This window comes from Budorcas taxicolor, chromosome 10 (genome assembly GCF_023091745.1).
Source record: "Budorcas taxicolor isolate Tak-1 chromosome 10, Takin1.1, whole genome shotgun sequence".
NCBI lineage: Eukaryota > Metazoa > Chordata > Mammalia > Artiodactyla > Bovidae > Budorcas > Budorcas taxicolor.
Genome location: NC_068919.1, coordinates 15,043,771 through 15,064,543, shown reverse-complemented (window position 1 = coordinate 15,064,543; position 20,773 = coordinate 15,043,771). Strand labels below are relative to the sequence as shown.

The 20,773-nt window shown below is 40.4% G+C and overlaps 1 protein-coding gene across 2 annotated transcripts in view; it reads right to left on the bottom strand.

Moving 5' to 3' along the window:
- Nucleotides 1-13,772, bottom strand: part of PIAS1 (protein inhibitor of activated STAT 1) — a 125,143-nt gene extending 111,371 nt beyond the window's left edge. For both annotated transcript variants that reach the window (XM_052646143.1, XM_052646144.1), the window contains exon 1: nucleotides 13,756-13,772. The gene's annotated coding sequence lies outside the window, so the exon portion shown is untranslated. The remainder of the gene's footprint in view (nucleotides 1-13,755) is intronic.
- Nucleotides 13,773-20,773: the final 7,001 nt, after the last annotated feature.

Here is a 20,773-nt window from a genome sequence, read left to right as displayed (position 1 = left end):
GGAGAAGGGGATGACAGAGGACAAGACGGTTGGATGGCATCACCCACTCAATGGACATGAGTTAGAGTAAACTCCAGGAGATGGTGAAGGACAGGGAGGCCTGGCATGCTCCAGTCCATGGGGTCACAAAGGGCTGGACACGACTGAGTGACTGAACAACAAAAAGGAAGCATAAAGAATAAAGGAAGAAAAAAAAATTCATTCACAAGCTCAAGGAACAATAATTGCTCTGCGCCACCAAGTACTTCAGCACAATGAACGAAAAAATATCCACACAAAGTTTCCATATCATGAAGTTTGAGCACATATCATAAAGATCCTAAAACTTCCAGACAGGACACTTGCAAAGGTTCAAGAACTGAAAAATCACTCTTTACTCCATACAATACGGAAATCATCTTTAGCTTATGAGAGTAAAGAAGAGAAAGTGTCTATTCAGAATTATATCATACTTCAAACTGGAGTTTCAATCAACAGATAAAACAAGTGTTTAATTTTCTGAAAAGCTAAGATTTGTCAAAGATTTAACAGAAACTGAGTAAAATCATTAATTTCAATGTTCGCTTATTTAAATTTCTCCTGCTCCTAAAGATTTTGACTACTTTAACTTAGTTTGGCCAAAAAAAAAAAAAAAAAAGCCAAAACGATACTTTTTAAAAACCATGGGGCAGGAAGGGTTGTGGGCAGGGGCAGACAGCTGGACAAAAGAGACACAGGAATCTAAAAGCCTGTATACATAAATTTTTCAAAATAAAAAGCTATTTTTATTAATCAAAATCATTCACATGTGAGAGGTGAGGAGAAACAATTAACTTTCTTAACTATGTCAGGAACGCAGAGATTCAAAGTTAAGTAAAAGGTAGAGAACAATTATGCATGGCTCTACTGGCTGTCTTAAGCAGATAATTTACACGAGATAGTATGTGTCCATCTCCATTATCCTGATTCCTTTCCATCAAGAATTATGTCTTAATTATCTTTGTATACTGATGATTAACACGGCACCATGCATACAATATACACTCAAACATTTACTGAATAAATGAGTATAAGAAAAGGCCTAACTATATAGAAAGTAAAACATTCTCTTCAGTACTACATTTTTAACGAGACATAGAAGACTATAAAAAGGAAAATAGTAAAGGATCAGTTTTTAAATAAAATGAAAAAATTATTTTCATATTAACGAGGTATAATTATGTGTGTCCCGTGTGCTTACTTCTTCAAATACTCTATAAAGAAACTGAAAGTGAAGTCGCTCAGTCATGTTTGACTCTTTGCGACCCTAAGGACTGTGGCCCACCAGGCTCCTCTGTCCATGGGATTTTCCAGGCAAGAATACTGGAAAGGGGTGCCATTTCCTTCTCCAGGGATTGAATCCTGGTCTCCCACATTGCAGGCAGATTCTTTACCCTCTAAGTCACCAGGGAATCCCCTTCAAATATTCTAAACTCATAGCTAATTAATAAGAGCTTGCTCTTCCCATCAATATCCTTTTCCCCATTAACTTTATTCGCAGAATCACTTTCAATAGAGGACAAACTCCCTGAATTCCAACAGTATTCACAGTATCCTCATCACCACCCTCACTATATGCACACAGACACACATCACCTTCAGACTCCATTTCTTCAAATGGGTTATGCAATCAGGATGACAGATGTCTGAACAACCAAAAAATCATCACTTTTAACAAAGCTACAAAGAAAACTGAAATCTATATGCAAAACAAAATGTCCAGTATCACCCTCCACACTTTGCAGAATCACCTGTTAAAATCAGCAGTTTCCAGAGAATAACTCAGTACAGTCTGAAGTGTCTGCCTATAAGAAAACATGTTCCAAGCAACTAATCAACCTGTAAGCAGCAAAATTCAACCTACACAATAATTATAACACATTAATAGTTTATATACAAATACGACTAATTACAAATGAGTCTTACCTATATACTTTCCACTGGGTGTGGCAGAGTTGCCACTTATAAAAACTTAAAAATACTTGCCACATATACCAAGAAGTAACTTTTTAAAAGTAGTATGAAATTAAGGGTTATTAATTTCAATCGTTCACCCTTCCCAACAGTCTCAAATATAGCTGGCCTGACCATCTAAAGAGTGCAAATTAACGGCAATTCCAAAATTCATGTTCTTTGCTCTAATTATGATCAATTCAAAATACTTTAGAAAAGATCTTTCACCTTTAAGATGCTACTTTATTTTTACGTCATATATTAAAATAATGTTTGTGACAAAAGTCCTCCTTTTCCAATCTTAGTTTGACATCTTGCAGAAAGATGCTTGAGATATAGAGGCTGAAGTTTTTCCAATAACTTTAAAGAAGAGTAGAAAGTGAAAAGCATTCAGTCCTGTAATCTCTAGGTCCCACTTTAATACAACAGAGAAAGGGAGAAAACAAAATAGGTCAAATGCAAATCAACCATCTTCTATATATGTGGTAAGAGCTAATAATGGGGCTTTCCAGGTTGTACAATGGTAAAGAATGCAAAAGTGATGAGTGTTCCATTCCTGGTTGAGAAGATCCCCTGGAGTAGGAAATGGCAGCCCACTCCAGTATTCTTGCCTGGGAAATTCCATGGACAGAGGAGCCTGGTGGGCTACAGTTCATGAGGTTGCAAAGAATCAGACACAACTCAGCACGTACGCATGTAAGAGCTAATAAGATCTGCTAAAGAGGAAATTATCCATTAAAATTAGGCTAGAGGACACCTGTATGGATTTTTCATTTATTCAAGCTATTTCCATCTCCCACTATAGGAAAAAAAAAAAATGGCAATAAAGGGTTGAGACATAACCTTGAAAAAATAAAAAATCACGAAATTCCCACACCATTACTGACTGAAAGTATTGGAGCACATTTATTCAGTTCAGTTCAGTTGCTCAGTTGTGTCCGACTCTTTGCCACTCCACGGACTGCAGCATGCCAGCCTTCCCTGTCCATCACCAACTCCCAGAGCCTACTCAAACTCACATCCATTGAGTCGGTGATGCCAATCAATGCAATGGAAACCATTACTGCTTAGCATTTTTACTACAGAGACACAGGATACAATTAAACAGCTTTGCTTAGCAAACTGGCCTTGAAAATGGATCACTGTTATCTATTTTCTTTTAAATTATAAAAAATACCATGGATAAGATGAGAATGATATTCCCATTTTAAGCTACACTGTGTATCTTACAGAAGAGTGTTCAGGGTCTCAAAAGTTTTGACTCTCTAGGTTTTTTAATAGTCTTGAAAATAGAGGATTCCCCCCTCCAAAAAATACTCTGCTGATTAAATCTATTCATGTTTACTGTATTAGAAGTTAAAACTGGAATTGTTGTCTAACGGATATAATTTTAGTTTTATAAAACATTCTGGATGTTGGTTGTATAACAACGTAAATATATTTAATAGTTTTAAACTGTATACACTTAAAAGTGGATAAGAAGTAAATTCAAGTTATACATATATTACCATAACTTAAAACTTCTGAAGAAAAACAAATTAAAACAGAAAATTTTGAAAGATTGTCATTCAAAATACATTGTTCATTAAATCAAAATATTAAATTAAACTATTCAAAAACAAAAAAAGCAAAAATAGTCTTTATTTGACATTTTTGCAAAGCTCTTTAACATTTGGTTTAATAAAGACAGATTCATTTTCATATCCACTTTCATATCCAATCTACATTAGGTTGTTCTGACTGGAGTACATGAAGAAAATTCAGCCACATGCAGATATGTAGTGAGAAAAGATGCAATATTTCAATAGCTCTCCCAGGTAACTGGGGCTTCCCTGGTAGCTGAAACAGTAAAGAACCTGCCTGCAATGCGGGAGACCTGGGTTTGATTCCTGGCTTCAGAAGATCCTCTGGTGCAGGAAATGGCAACCCACTCCAGTATTTGTGATTGAAAAATTCCATGGACAGAGAAACCTGGCAGGCTACAGTCCATGGGGTTGCAAAGAGTGGGGTACGACAAAGTGACTTTTTTTTTCCCAGATATGGATATTCTTTCATCCTTCCCCAAAACTCAACAAGTGGCAGTTTCTTAAAGGCTGCTCCAATATGGAATGTGAATCAATGAACACTTCCTACTCTTATGTACTGAAATCCATTGATCTATCTTACATTTCCAATGGATCATTTTACCATTTTGTAATACCATGCATTGATTATTTAGAAAATAATAGTTGAGAGTCCTGCCAATGTTGATTTTGACCCTTTTACTATACAACTTCGCTATATGACATTCATTAATAGCACCACTGATCTTATCCCCCCAAAAAAGTCAAGTATTGGGAAACTATCAAGTTCAAAGTGCTAAACACAAGTCTTCCAAAATTCTATTTTCACTTGAGAGCCAGAATTTTATCATTAGCAACAAATACTGTTAGTGTGTCTTGTGGTGCAAACTCACTTGATGTAGTTTTGAGAAAATGTCTGCCAAATACCCAAGTCTTTGTACTTTGTCAACCATTCTTTCAAATAAAACGGTATCCCATGTAAAAAGCAGCTAGTTCAGCATGCATCTCAAACAACTGTACTAGTTCTTTTTCTTGAATTAACCATCAGCTTTGGTGTTTAGTATAAGCGGTTTGCAGGACTTTCATCACACAAAATATACTTAAAATGTGCTCAAGGATTGAGACATAATAAAATTAAGTTTTACTGCTTCATCATCTTAATTCCAAGTACATGATGATGTCCCAAACTAGTACAGTTTAATACTACTGCCTTAATTCACGCAATTTTACCCACCACTGATTATGCAAATGTCAATGTAGCTAATGGGCTTCCCTGATGTCTCAGATGGTAAAGAATCTGCCTGCAATGTAGGAGACCTGGGTTCAATCCTTGGGTCAAGAAGATCCCCCGGAGAAGGGAATGACTACCCACTCCAGTATTCTTACCTGGAGAATCCCCATGGACAGAGAAGCCTGGCAGGCTACAATCCATGGGGTCACAAAGAGTCGGACATGACGGAATGACTACCATTTTCAATATAGCAAATAATGCCTTACTTTTACTGAGAAAAGTTTTGACCTGGAGGATCCCCAAAAAGAGTCTGGAGAACTAACAGAGGTCTGGGAACCAGACTTTGAGAACCACTGTAATAGCTGATGCATTACTTGGGTGATTAAGAAACAAATATTTTTGGTACATATCCCTCTGTAAGAGTGTTTAAATACACGTTTAAATGGTAATGGGCTTCCCAGGGGGTGCTAGTGGTAAAGAACCTGCCTGCCAATGCAGCAGACGTAAGAGACAAAAGTTCAATCCCTGGGTTGGGAAGATCCTCTGGAGGAGGAGGGCATAACAATCCACTCCAGTATTCTTGCCTGGAGAATCCTATGGACAAAGGAGCCTGGCAGGTTATGGGCCAAAGAGTCGCAATGACATGACTGAAGCGACTTAATAGTAGCAGTTACACGACAACATTCTCAAACCAACTGGTATCTAGCACTTCATTCACAGTCATAACTCAAACATATAATGAATGACAGAATATGACAGATACTTCGTAAATAAATAACAAATAATTATCAAATACCTACCATGTTAGACTCTGAGCTAGGTGCTTCTACATTCCCTTTTAGAGGTAACTCACAGAAGCCCACAGACCAGACTGATAATTTTAATATATGAGAAAAATATTTACCCTGAACTATTTCAGATCTTATTTTTTTAGATTACACTTACGTGGCTACAAGAAAAAGTCTCAAAATTCACCATAAAGCATAAGATAGCATGTTTAAATTCTATTTTAAGCAGTATGCCATGAAGCTAAAAACAGGCTTGCTCACATTCAAAAACCCAAATACAAAATGAATTGCTTTGGCTGTGTACTGCTAGCACGCCATAAAGAGCCTACATTCCATTTCTCCTCAAGCCAAACAACCCTTACCTGCTACAATTTTCATTCCTATTTTTATGGGAACCTCAAATATAACTTAACTGGAGTTACATTAAACACTGTCAACTATTAAAAAAATTTAGCAAAACCATCAAGACTAGTTAAGAATTTTTAGACATATACACTGATAAATCCACAAGCTAAACCTCGACAAATATACATATGAAATATCTGCACTGTAAAAAAGAGAGAAACATTCTCACTTTGGAACATGCAATGGAAAGAGCTTCAACATAGTATACTGTTAAGTGAAAAAGGCAAGGCAAAGGATACCATGTATAATAAGATTATGTATAGCAATGTATGTACATTCATTTAATAAATACTGAGTTCTATGTCCCTGATGTGATTCAAACCTAGACATATACAATAAATTCCAAATGCTATACAGACACAATTAAATGTCCACACACAGAAAAATGAATACACAAACGGCTACATATGATTCCATTTATATGAAGTGTTCAATATAGGCAAATTTATAGGGCAGAAAGCAGATAAGCAGTTGCCTGAGGATAAGTGAGTTGTGGGCAACAGGGGTGATGGCCAAAGAATGCAAGATTTCTTGGAAGGGGAAGGGGAAAATATCCTGAAATTGGCTGCAGTAATAGTTACACAACTTTGTGAATATATTAATATTAAAGTACCATTTAATTGTGCACATAAATGGATGAAATGCATGGTATGTGAATTATACCTCAATAAAGCTTATGTTTCCGCCTCAAAAAATAGGATACCAAAGCGGTTACAAGGGGCGAAGGGTGGGTGGGGTGAAAATGAGGACTTAAAATTTTACTCACTGCTGTATCATGACAATGAGAAATGTATTCATTTATTATCTATATAACTTAAAGAAATGTGAAAGGTAAACCTAAAACAGCTTTCCAAGACAGCATATTAAAAAGCAGAGACACTACTTTACCAACAAAGGTCCGTCTAGTCAAGGCTATGGTTTTTCTAATGGTCATGTATGGATGTGAGAGTTGGACTGTAAAGAAAGCTGAGCGCCGAAGAATTGACGCTTTTGAACTGCGGTGTTGGAGAAGACTCTTGAGAGTCCCTTGGACTGCAAGGAGATACAACCAGTCCATCCTAAAGGAGATCAGTCCTAAATATTCACTGGAACGACTGATGCTAAAACTGAAATTCCAACACTTTGGCCACCTGATGCAAAGAATCGACTCACTGGAAAAGACTCCAATGCTGGAAAGATTGAAGGCGGGAGAAAAGGGGATGACAGAAGATGAGATGGTTGAATGGCATCACCGATGTGATGGACAAGAAGAGTTTGAGTAGGCTCCAGGAATTGGTGATGGACAGGGAGGCCTGGTGTGCTACAGTGCCTGGGGTCGCAAAGAGTCAGACACAGCTGAGTGACTGAACTGAACTGAAAACAGTCTTCATAAATTATTCTGGATTCATCTACGAAGCAGCCATGAAAAAAAATGTGACAATATGACCCTATCTCAGAACACTGACAACTTAAGACTGTTATATAAATATATGCATCTGCCCCCTCACTAACAGAAACAAATCTTGAATGCAATTTGACAAATATATCTTAGGCACCTACTGTGTCCGTGTCCACAGCGTAGGGATAAGGGAAAATGGAGTGGCATACGAAGCAGAACACTGGTCAACAACAAAAAAGCAAACTAGCTCCAGCTTTAAGTAAAAGACTTTTGCTACACAGTGGAGGAGGCAAAACATGCACACAAAATGTACTGCGGTCAGCCTAGAAAATCTTGAATACCAAACAGAGCTAAAACTTTATCCTGTTTTCAGTGAAAAGCCAGTGGAGTGACAGGATGAAAGGAGCGTTTGGGGAAAACTGACCTTTGGGCAACCAAAGGGGGAAAGTAAAAGCAGAGAAGAATAGCAGGAAAGGTAAGAAAGAGATGAAGTTTCTAAAGACAGGAACATGTACAGCAGTCCTAAGAAAGTTGTTGCTATTTCAAAGTTACCAGCTAATGTTCAAAGGGTTTGTTTTGTTTCTTGATCCAAGGTGAAGCAGAAAAGGAAAAAAGGATTTCTTCATTTTGATGAATTTCAGAAGTTCATGACTATGAATGAAGTTTTACCCGAAAATTCTGAGGGGAGGGGAGACTTAGGGAGTTTTTTTCATGTGCTACCATGAAACGAAGAGTAGACAGAATCAAAACCAATAAGAGTTCCACAATTTTTAACATGGAAAAGGAAGTAGTAGTCACAAAGTCACAAACGCTTTGTAGCAAGAGTAGCAAAAAATGCATAATAATTATCACTATTTCTTAAATTGTAGCAAAGGAAAACTTAATATTTTTAAATTTCTCTATCGCCTATCTCCAAAAAATCTTAGTGATACAATTTGTTACATAAATGCTGAAGATTTAGGTGAGGACGGAATTTAACATGTCAAAATTTAGAGTCTGATCAATTTCATATCTTTAATTTCATTAGCTGCTCCTTCCACAGTGCAGTACTTTTCAGATACTGCACAAGTAATATTTTTAACTCAACTCACATGCTTTTATTAACTGATCTAACCCATAAGGTTCTTTAAGACAGGATAAATGTTTTCACTGCCAAAGGAACCTCCTGGCTCTAACAGCCTCCCCGAAACAATGTAACCTACCAATTTTATACTATGGCAACACTTTGCTTTGAGATTAAAAATACAGCTAAAGCAAATATTCTCAAACTCTATTTCTATTTTCATAATCTATTTCATACTTTATCAAACATTCTGATTCAGAACATTTATATAATGCTGACTTAATCTATCTCTGCCATCATTTTATAACCTTATCTGGCAGATTTACAGGAACAGAAATAAGAAAGGTATAGACAATGGACAAATCAAAAATTACTTTTCACTGAACACTTCACGTAATCAAAACACTATCTGCACTGTTCCTGAAGCACAAAAAATGGTCTGTAGAATACATACCTTTAGTTAGAATAAAACACTGGCAAACTTGTATCAGGCTGTTTGTCAAGTCATTGTTTAAAAAAGCAAAAAGTAGAAGTAACCCAATTGTCCAATGATAGGGTGTGTGTGTGTGTTCGTCAACGAGTCGTGTCCGACTCTTTGCGACCCTATGGACTGTAGACCACCTATGGAATTATCCAGGCAAGAATACTGGAGTGGGTTGCCATTTCCTTCTCCAGGAGATCTTCCTAACCCCAGGGATCAAACCCGGGTCTCCTTTACTGCAGGCAGATTCTTTACCATCTGAGCCACCAGAGAAGTCCAATGATAGGGTATCAGCTGAATAAAAGACAATGTTACCTCTCAAATGATCAGAGAGACCTCTACTGACTACCCTGGAAAGACAACCCATGAAAACAGCAGATTACAAAGAGTATGAGCTCTCTTTTGTGTTGAATATACATATGCATTTGCTCTAAGAGAGAAAGTCTAAATGGATACCCAGATGCTAACCATGATATTTCTAAGTACTGCGATTACAGGTGCTGTTTATTTTTGTGCTTACTTTTCAGTATTCTCTGAAGTTTTCTCAAGTAAAATGGTATCTATAAGAATTAATGCCTATGATTCCAACTAACAAACTCCGAACTCTTCCCTGCAAAAAGCCCAAGAAATATCCAAAAATACCTTGGCACAGAGCAAGAGGGAAAGTATTAGCAACAACATAACTAGAATTCTTTGTGAGCGAGGCACCCTCAAGGGTTCCAGGACTGACATGGCTCAAATCCCTGCCACTTTCATTTGTTTGACCTTGGACTAGTCATTTACCCTTTCTTGGCATACTTTATCAATAAAAGGGAGATACTACCTGCCTTTCCTATCTCAAAGAACTGATGGAAAAATAAAATGAGATAATGTGATACATTATGAACTGCGAAGTACCATATAAGGTATTATTCAAATACATATATTAAAAAACAAAACAAAACCAAGGTACTTGATGCCACAGCAGAATACACTACAACCAATTCTATGACGTAATGACCAGCAGTTTTGTTTTTTAAGACTACATCTCACTATAAACACTGCAGTTTTTCAGAAGCTTAGACAATTCTTCCTATCCCTACTACAACTCTAAGCCATTTTCTTTTCTTATCCCTAGTTACAAGCAAGAAAGGGTACAAATTACCCTGAACTCAAAAGCCTTTGCAAGAACCCTGGAGTAGCACGTTGATGGAGTTCACCGGGAAAAACCCAAGGTTAATCAGCTATGGACTCACCACTAAGCACTACTGCAATCAACAGGGATTACAAGAGACTCTTTGAAGAGAAAGACAATTCGATCACCCAGGAGAAAACAGCAGAGGAATAGGAGATATTCAAAACTATTATATGAAATACTTAAAAACCAGAGTGTCTTACAAATTGTTTTTAAATGCTGTTCATAAAAATGGTGATTTAAAACAAAAACCATCCAAATGTGGCACTTCAGCAAGGCAAGTTATGGAGATTCAAATCAAACTCATGAATAAACTGTCAGATTTACTTGCTTCCATCTAAAATAAAAGCAGACAAATTACACCACAAAGACCAAAATTAAATGGCTAGTTCTTGAAAACAGAGAGGCAGAATACAACAACATAATTTACTGACAGGCTTGTATAGACACTACCTTTAAAGGTATGGTTTTTAAAGTATGATTTCTCTTCCCCTTGAATTCCATTATTTACTTCACTAAATGATAATTAATTTCTTCCTTTCCACTGTTCCTCCTGAGGTAAGATGGCAATATAACCCAATTTGACTTAAAAAAAAAATTACAAATATTTTTTGCATTAAATACTTTTAAGAGAAGCTGCATGAAGCTTTCAGATTAACTTCAAAGATCATCTGGCCATCACACCCTCCTGCTTTTAAGCTCCTAAAGATAATAAAATGCTCACTCTCTACATTCTTACAAATGTGATTTATGGGTATTCCCCTAATGAAAAATTAAACCTTCCATAAACAAATGAGTACAGAGAATTTTTTGATATGTATGACTCATAATCTAATTTTTATTGGCAGTATCTATAACTGTTGCAGCTTCCACTTGCAGGAGATACAGATCTATCCATTTTCCCCATCTGATCCTGCAGATTTGTTATAGATTTAAAAGGACTCACTAAAATGGGTCATGAGGAGAAACATTTACAACCCACATTTCTTTTTGCTATGGACTGTATTCATAATTAAGATAACAAATCACTGTATTTACTCTAAGCCTCACAGTTGGAAATCCATTGGAATACTGTGTTGTCACCTAACACTTAAAAAAAAAAAATCTGACTTTTTCTTAATTTTTACTCTGACTTTTCATTCCTTATTAGGAATAAATGCTATCTACCTCCAAAAACCACACACACAAAACCACTTAGAAAATATAATTTCCAAAAGTATCTTCCAAAGCTTACTGCAGAGAAAATTATATATACACATTCTCAAATAACTACTGTAGGCGTTCCTAAGATCATCTCCTCCCCTTAAAAAAAAAAAAAAACAGCAAATGTAACCACAATCAAATATAAACAAAATATTTAACACAGCTATCAGCAACTAAGCAATTTATCACAGCTCTTCAAAGTACTTGGTACACACAATGACAGACCAGTATGTCAAGAGCAGTTATTACAATTTGAAGGAAAAAACACTGTACAACAGAACATAATAATAGGGAAAACTCCTTTAGAAAAACTCAAGTAGATTCTGGAGAGAGCAAAACAGGAGACCAGTTTTAGAAAAATAATGTTTCCCCCCATGTGTTTAGCATTTATCTGATGCAGGCTCATTTTTGTAAAGAGAAACTTTACCTAACAAGACTCACACCAGGGATCTGATCTATCCCCAAAGGCACTTTCTTAAAATGAGAAAGAACAAAGGAGGAAATCTCCCAGCATGTGCTTTCCATACCAGTTTCTTTGGACAGCATCAAGAGTGACAACATAGCCAGCACAGGCTTTTCAGCTTTACTCTGTAGTCCACGTATAACAGAACTGATTAGCTACCATTCAGAAGGATTCCTAACAAAATAAATACTATAATGCAAAGATCACAGCGACATTGTGACTACATTTTACAACTACAGAAAACATGTACCTTAAAGTTGTATACTTATTTTAAGAGTTAACTACCTCCAAATATTCAAATTCCTGGGGCTTTTTCATTTAAGTCAATAGTTTGAAACTAGAAAAAACGAAACCACCCATTCTAGATTTGCTCTCCCTTAATTTGCAATTAGAAGTAAATTAAAAGGAATGAAGCTCAAAGGCAGACTCTAAATATACAAATTTTGTAATGTTAACACTGAAAAATTATTCGGAAAAACGATCTCTCGGCGAAGCTTTCCACTGAAAAACTCTCCAGAAACAAACCTGGCGCTTTCCTGTTCTAGGAGTTAGCGTTTCATTGTAACAGAGATAATTCTTTAAATAATTTTTACTGATTAGGAAAAGACGACTCCCCCCCCGCCCCCAGGATTTATAACTATATATCCCAATCTCCACTCTGACAACGATGTCAGTTCTCTGGGTAAGGATACAACCAGCTAGCTGCTCGGTTCACACGTAGGAAACCACAGAGAAGGGAATATCGCGTTCAGAGCCTCGAAATAATACGCGTTAGTTAAAAACTGCTTGCTACTAAACCAAAATTATTCAAGCGGAGCCCCATTTGTCACAATCCAATCACAAGGGTTCCACCCCCCTCCCCCAACTGCTTGTGTAGTGGTATATCTGCTTCGGTAAAGAAGCCATCATCAGGTAAAGAAGATTGGGGTGGGAGAAAAAGCGGGGAAAAGGGGGCACCCTTTCATCCAATTTCGCGAGGCGTGAGTAATTGGTACAGTTGAGAGGAACGGAGGAACGTTCTATTTAATTGGAGGTTGAAGTAGGATGAGGGGACAATTTCGTTCAAATCAACATGGCCAGCAAGATGTCCCTACAAACAAAAGGCAACGGGGGGATATAAACACGAACCATTCACCTCCATCAGCTATAGCATCGCCATCATGGTGTGTGCAGAGACCCCCTAAGACTCCTCTCACCGTCCACACCAAGCCAAAAGGAAGAGATGGAAAAGAAGGGAGAGTAGCTGCTTCCCACCACCTACCATTGCTTCCAAATACACACCCTTCGAGGGGGTTTCTCCCCGCGGTTGCCCGGAATCAGAGAGAAAGAGTACCGTCCCGCCCAGGCAGACTCCCCCGCTACCCACCAGTCGAACCTCAACGCCAGCCTGGGGTTCACTAAACTTTACTGGAGCTTCTCCCCTACATCCCCACTCCATCGCCCCAGGATCGCGCTGCCCACAAACGGGCACCCCGGGCGCCTCCTGACAGGCGGGTAACCGGGGAGAGCCGAGTCCGGGGCGGGGGCGGCAGGGAGCCACGGAGGGGCGGGGCGGCCAGAGCCAAGTTCCCGGGGGTCTGAGGAGAGCGCCTGACAGCAGCCCGGGACTGCAAAGGAGGAAGAGGAAGCAGCGGCAGGGAGGTTTCCCAATCCCCCCAACATGAACACCCATCCCCTGCCCCCGCTCCTCACGGGGGGCGGGGAGGCTGCCTGGAAGGTGAGGAAGCCGAGCCCCAGAGACAGCCGCGGCCCCCACCTCCGGACTCCCGATCTCTTCCCCCGCCACCCCCGCCAGAGGCGCCCACAACAATAACACGCCGGGGACGACCCGTCAGCGCCCCCGAGGCACCCGGGGCCCGCGGCCCGCCGCTGCCGGGCCCCCTCAACTGGGGCCAGGCGCGCCGATCCTCTCTACAACTCCAGGCCCATGTGGAGTCAAGCCCGAGCGGCCCCCCAGGGTCGGACCCACCCCCCCCGGCACAAGCGGCGCCGTCTCCGCGGCCGAATATTAGAAGTGAATTCGAGCTGCGCTTTACCTTTAGTTCCGCACTGTCCGCCATCTTGCGTCTGTCAGCGCAAGCGCAGTGAACCTCGCCGGGGGCCGCCGCTAGGCCCGCCCCTCTAGCCAGCCTGGCCCCGCCCCGGCCCGTCCCCTCTCTCCCCTCCACCTCCCCGGCCCGCCCCGGGCCTCCGCCCCGCTCCGGGCGCTCGCAGCCCCGCCCCGGGCACGTACAGCTGCGAGACGGGCACGTACCATTTAAATAATGGCGCCAAGCGAGGAGGTTTGACAGTTACTCCCCCCCTTTCTCCCCGCCCCCACGTCCTTGCCCCGCTGGCGCCTCCCGGGAAAGGCCGAGGCTGGAGGGCTACTGGCCTGAGCCCCGCCCCTCCGCGGCCTGTGGAACCCTTCTGCAAAGTTTCTATACCTGCAGCCACAGCAAACAGTAATGCCCCTCTCCCCTAATCAGCGAGTCCTTTTCAGCACCTGCTACCTGCGAGGCTTCACGTGGGCTGCAAATAACAATCCGTTACATTTAAAGGATCACTTGAAGCATTTCCAGGTTTATTAGCTCAGATCCTCATCATGAAGCAGTGAGGTAGGCAGGGAAGAGATTACAGTTTTTTGTGGTGTATATGTTCAGACATAAAAGCTTAGATAGCAAAAGTGACTTACCCAAATTAGTACTTAAAAGAGGTTGAGGACGTTCATTCATTAACTTATTTATTTTCACAAATATTTATTTAGCGACTATGTACCAGCCCTGCTTATAAGGGCTATATGTGTGTGTATATATATATATATATATACACACACATATACTTTGGGAAATTAAATATAATACAACAAAGTCCCTGTCTCTCTGTAGTTCTCTAACATGGGAAACAGACAACTGAACCAATAAAGATACGATTACAAATGGTGATGAGTACCAAAAATGAAGAAATTGTCCATTGAGAGAAAAGGGGGTTGGAAGGAGATGTACTTAATCCTGCAAGGGCTTTCTCCATGAAATTGACATTTAAGAAGTGTTGAAAGAATTATTTCACACCTTTCCCTCTCTACTAAAATCCTCCTCCTAAACACTTGTTGCTGCTAAACTTTGTGTCACACCTGATGGAAAAGATATCATATGTCTTCTCAGCATTAAAACTACTCTTATAGGTGTGGCAACATTTGGGTTACTATAAGTTTTCCTGTGCCTATGAAAGCCAGTCCCTCCACCAGGAAACTGACTTTTTTCCCCTCCCGTGTTCCTCCTACAATTACCATGCCCTCCAGCATCATTAATTCCCCGCCCATTAAATTATTTCTATATCCAAATAAACATACTGAAACTCCTCCCATCTAAAATAAACCTCCTTGACTCCAAAAGTTCCTCCAGAACTGCCCAATTTCTCAGTTCTCTTTACTGCATAAATTCACAGGTTTTTGAAGAGCTCTCTACAGCGCTCTTTCCCACTTCCTCACTTCACATTTTCTTCTCCGCCTACTCTGATCCAGCTTGGACTTCCCTCATCAACATCACTTATCAAGATTACTAATGATCTCCAGGTTTCCAAAGCCAATTGCCAATTCTCTATTCTTATCTAAATTGATATCCCAGCAGATTCAAACAGTTGACAAGCTTCTTTTCTTTTGAAACACTTTTCCACCTGAACTCCCCTCAATATCTTATTTTCTTGATTTTCTGTTCCCTCCCTGAGCCTCCTTTTCAAAATCATTTGTTGTTTTTTCCCTCTTTTTCTCAATGTTGCGGTGCTCCAGGGTTCAGCCCTTATCCTCTTCTCTTTAATTTTACTCTCCCCAGGTGATCTCGTTGACTCTTAAGTCTAAATCTGTGATGACACTCAGATTTCTCTCCAGCCCAGATACTCCACCAAAACCCAGATTCAGAAATTCAACTGGTTACTTAAAATATGATTGATCAGAGATGTATTAATATGTCTTTTGTTACCCAAAGTTATTGACCAGAGCTGTATCGATATGTTTTTAGAAAATGAGACAATTAACATCACAGTGTTAGAGCTTAAAGTTGATCAAGTGTTCATTATACAACTTATGATCGCTGTTATCAATCACATTTTACTCCATTAGGTTTTTGTTCCAACCAGTGTATATTTATAAATGCAGGTTTATTACCATAACATTTTCAAAAATGATGCATTGCAAAATTTTGAGCGAAGATAAATTTTTCAGTAAATTTTATGCAGATACTTTTTCTGATTGTCCAAGTGACATATATACTAGTGTCTCAGAAGAGGATAGCTCTTCAGAATATAGTTCTGATTCAGGCCCTGTGACTATTAGACCAGCGTAAAGACAAAATACCTGAGTGATTGATTCTGATATGGAAAGTGAAACTCACAGAGCTGAGGAAGACTTTACAGGTGTGTCAGATGTAACTATTAAGTGTAATAACCCATAAATTTATATAACAGAATTGATTTTGACCAGCCAAAATAAAAATCACTGGCCATAGTTGTTAGTTTCTGCAAAAATCCGTCAATCAATAACGAGTTAATACTTTCACCTCATGACTCATGGTCTTCTCAGATCCGTAGGAAAAGGCCTTGATCTTACCCCCAATCCTGGCCTTTTCCCAGTGTTCTTAGTGGATGGCAGTATCACCTACCCAGACATTCAAGTGAAAAATGTGGAAGTCACCCTTGGTTTTGCTGCTTCATTTACCTCTCACATCCAATCCATCAGTCAGTCCAGCTGACCCTATGTCTAAAATATATCCCAAGCCCATCCATTTCACTGTCTCCCCTATCACCCTACTCCTGCTGCTGCTGCTGCTAAGTCACTTCAGTCAGCCCACCAGGCTTCCCCGTCCCTGGGATTCTCCAGGCAAGAACACTGGAGTGGGTTGCCATTTCCTTCTTCAATGCATCAAAGTGAAAAGTCAAAGTGAAGTCGCTCAGTCGTGTCCGACTGTGCGAACCCATAGACAGCAGCCCACCAGGTTCCTCTGTCCATGGGATTTTCCAGGCAAGAGTACTGGAGTGGGGTGCCTTTGCCTTCTCCGTCACCCTACTCCAGGCTGCCATAATTTCACAAAAGGACTGCTGGAAAGCTACTCAACTGATAGGACCACAGACTTTTTTGATCCTAGGGACTTTTGCCTTCTAGGTACTGTGGTATAATAACAGACAAAATTTGATTTTGTCCCTGGTTCCTGGAGGGCTTCCCTGGTGGCTCCAATGCATGAGACCGGGATTCAATCCCTGGGTCAGGAAGATCCCCTGGAGAAGGGAATGGCAACCCACTCCAGTATTCTTGCCTGGAGAATCCGGTGGGCAGAGGAGCCTGACGGGCTACAGTCCACAGGATTGCAAAGAGTCGGGATCGTAGAGTCGGACACCACTGAAACACACACATTGGTTCCTGACACACAGCTCATAAAATCCTTATTTCCTGAGTGATAGAATTGCCTTTTGTTAATCGTAACAAGCCCCTTTCCATCACACCTGAATTTATGTTACAGAGGTGACTCAGGGTGGGGCTCCTGGGTAGCTTCAGGATGGGAGTTGGTCATTAGAAAATCAAATGTGATCAGAGGGAGGACAGTGAAAACCTGGAGGCCCTGGAAGGTGAGGTGGGGTGCCTAAAGAAGATATGAAAGCTGTGTATCCCCTCCTCTCATACCTTGCCCTAGGCATCTCTTCCATCTGGCTGTTCCTGTGTTGTTTTCTTTATAATGAAATGGTGAAAAGTGAGTGTTAGTCACACAGTCGTGTCTAACTCTTTGCAATGCCATGGTCTGTAGCCTGCCAGGCTCCTTTCTCCATGGGATTCTCCAGGCCAGAATACTGGAGTGGGTTGCCACTCCCTTCTCCAAGGGATCTTCCTGACCCAAGAATCAAACCTGAGTCTCCTGCATTGCAGATAGATTCTTGTAGTCGGGGCTTCCCTGATAGTTCTGTTGGTAAAGAATCGAATCCACCCCACAGTGCCGGAGACCTGTGTTCGATTCCTGGGTTGGGAAGATCCCCTGGAGAAGGGAAAGGCTACCCACTCTAGTATTCTGGCCTGGAGAATTCCATGGACTGTCCATGACCGTGGGATTTGTGTCGGATACGACTGAGCGAGTTTCGCTTTCTTTACCATCTGAGCCACCAGGAAAAGCCATAATAAACTGGTGTATGTAAGTGAAGTGTTTTCCTGAGTTCTGAGTCATTTCAGGGAATTATCAAAACTGAGGAGGGGATTGCAGGAATCCTCAAATATGGTCAGTCAGAAGTATGAGTGGCCTATGAAACTGGCAACTGGCTTCTGAAATAGGTGCAGTCTTGTGGAACGGAGCACTTAATCTGTGGGGTCTGATCTTGCTCCTGTTGTTGTTGCTCAGTCGCTCAGTCATGTCCAACTCTTTGTGACCCCATGGACTGCAGCGTGCTAGGCTTCCCTGTCCTTCACCATCTCCCAGAGTTTGCTCAAATTCATGTCCATTTGCTCAAACTCATGTCCATTGAGTTGGTGATGCCCTCCTACCATTTTATCCTCTGTTGTCCCCTTCTCCTTCTGCCTTCAATCTTTCCCAGCATCAGGGTCTTACTCCTGTCTTTAATGTCAAAATTTATTGTTGGATACCCAGTTGGTGCTGGAGAATTAATGTGGAAAGACACCACCATATTTGGTGTCAGAAAGAACCTCAGAGGCCCCTTCTTCCACAAAAAACTTTAAAAGTATATTTTACATCTGTATTAGTATAAAGACTACTTAATCCAACCTGAGTATATTTATTTTTTCTTCTGTTTTTAAAGATTTAAAACATTTTTGTGAGACCCTAAAACTATTGTGGGTCTCACTCAACACTTAACCCCAAATAAATCATAGACCTAAATATGAGTTAAAACTATAAAACTCGTCAGAATAAAACTGAAATAAATCTCAATGGCTTTGGGTTAGGCATAGTTTCCTTAGATAGGGATCACACATACATTGTTAATAGGAATAGTATGCATGCATGCATGCTAAGTCACTTCAGTGTGTTGACTCTTTGCAACCCCAGGGACTATAGCCCACCAGGCTCCTCTGTCCATGGGGACTCTCTAGACAAGATTACTGGAGCGGGTTGCCATTTCTGCTTGCAAAATAGTTTAGCAGTTCCTTTGAAAACTAAAAACAGACTTACAGACAACAGTTGTGTCCTTGGGCAGTTTTCACAGAGGTTGTACAGGAGGTTGTACCAGAATGTTCATAGCAGCTGTATAAGAGCACCAAACTAGAAATTATCCAAATATCCTTTAATGAGTACATGGCCAAATGAACTGATACATACATACCATGAAATGCTGAAACTGCACACATCAGATGGGATTTGCGCACAGTCAAAGTTCAGATTGGGTCTTGAACCCATGGACTGGGACTCAAACCCACTGTCTTTTAATTAAAAGCACTCACCTGGTGCCAGGACTTATGGAAGCTCAGGTTCTTTATGTCTTAGAGAAATAGGAATTTAGCAAGAGGCTAAGTGATAGGCAACAAAGTAGACATTAATATAGGATGCTTATAAGGGATATGGGTTTGCCTGATAGCTCAGTTGGTAAAGAATCCACCTGCAATGCAGGAGACCCCGGTTCAATTCCTGGGTTGGGGAGATCTGCTGGAGAAGAGATAGGCTACCCACTCCAGTATTCTGGCCTGGAGAATTCCACGGACTGTATAGTCCATGGGATCACAAAGAGTCAGACACGACTGAGAGACTTTCACTTTCTTTCTCTAATCTTCTATAAGGGATATAAGCCAGCAGACAAGGGTGAAAGAAAGTGAAGTCACTCAGTCATGTCTGACTCTTTGTGACTACATGGACTGTAGCCTACCAGGCTTTTCTGTCCATGGGATTTTCCAGGCAAGAGTATGGAGTGGGTTGCCATTTCCTTCTCCAGGGGATCTTCCCAACCCAGGGATCAAACCCGGGTCTCCTGCATTGCAGGCAGACACTTTACCATCTGAGCCACAAGGGTGGGAAAGCAGATTTATTTAGAGAGATACACTCTCCTTAGAATGTGGGCAGTCTTAGAAGGTGAGAAGCCCTGGGAGATACACATTTAACAGTCAAAATGCAGTCAGTCTCAAAAGGCGAATGGACCCAAACATGGGAGATGTTTAGTTTTTATGGGCTTGGTAATTTCATAGGCTAATGAGTGGGAGGATTATTCCAGCTATTTGGGAAAAGAGATGGAAATTTCCAGGAACTGGGCTACAGCCTACTCCTTAACCTTTTATGATTGGCCTCAGAACTGTCACAGCATCTGTACCGTATGCCTGTCATTTAGCACACTAATGTATTACAGTGAGGGTCAAGGTCTACTGGAAGTTGAATCTTCCACCATCTTGGGCCTAGTAGGTTCTAACCAGTTTTTGTCTTATCCATAACATTTATGTCATTCTTTAAAAAGTTGTATCTTCCCCTCTTCCTTCCCAGCTCAATACTACTCAGCAATTTAAAAATATACATATTGATACTCAACAGCTTAGATAAACTTCATGGAAATTATGCTGAGTGAAAAAAACAATCCCAAAAGAATTACATGAATTATTGCTTGATTCCATTTGTGTAGCATTAATGAAATATCTCATAGCTCAGTTGTGTCTGATTTTGCGACCCCATGGATGGTAGCCCACCAGATTCCTCTGTTCATGGAATTCTCCAGGCAAGAATACTGGAGTGGGTAGCCATCCCCTTCTCCAGGGGCTCTTCCGGACCCAGGGATCACATCCAGGTCTTCTGCGTTGCAGGTGGATTCTTTACCATCGAGCTACCAGGTGATGAAATAATGTAATTACAGAGGAGAAGAGATTAATGGTTGCCAGGAATTAGGGATAGAGGGAGAAAATAGTTCCTTCAAGTGTCAGCTTCTTGGTTTTTATATTGTACTCTACTTCCATGAGATGTTATTAATAACTTTGGGGGAGAATAGGAAAAGGATGTATGTAACTTCCCTGCATGTTTCCTTGCAATCTTCTGTTAATCTACTTCAAAATAAAAGTACATATATTTTTTCATACATATGTATACATATGTTTGAACAGTGTGTGTGTATATA